This window comes from Orycteropus afer, unplaced genomic scaffold (assembly GCF_000298275.1).
Source record: "Orycteropus afer afer isolate SDZICR_OR568_19922 unplaced genomic scaffold, OryAfe1.0 scaffold00103, whole genome shotgun sequence".
NCBI lineage: Eukaryota > Metazoa > Chordata > Mammalia > Tubulidentata > Orycteropodidae > Orycteropus > Orycteropus afer.
The window spans coordinates 2,405-2,937 of record NW_006921690.1 but is presented as its reverse complement, the minus strand read 5'-3'; positions in this window follow the sequence as shown (position 1 = coordinate 2,937).

Genomic DNA, 533 nt, shown 5'->3' with positions numbered 1-533 from the left:
AGAGACCTTCTATTGTGTCCCTGATCAGAACAGTCAGTAAAGATAGGCAGGCATCACCTAGTTTTGCTAGTCTCAGGCTAGTGGAGGCTGTGGGTCAGGTGGACAATTAGTCCTGTGAACCGATGGCTTCCTTGAGGCTTTAATTTCATTCACTCTCCTTTGCTTCAGACGGAAAGAGACCAAAAGTATGTTAGAAGGCCATTTTTAAGATTTTAAGACCCCAGATGCTACTGAGATTAAAATTTTCATTCAGATTATGCGGGGCTTCTTAATCCAGACTAATGACACTCTTTTAATAGCTAGAAGTGAGCAGGAAAGGAATTATCTGTCAAATACATCATCTAGGGAAGGTAATGGAGATATTACTTCAACAGGGTGTCTATTGAAGCCCCTGGGCAGTAAGAATAAAATTGTTTTCTGATTGTACCCTACCAAGTTGAACACTTTTACTAAGCCTGTTAGATGTCCTTTATTTATGTTTGTAAAATGCATTTGCCACTAGCATTCAATTGTATCCAATTTTCCTCTCCCAT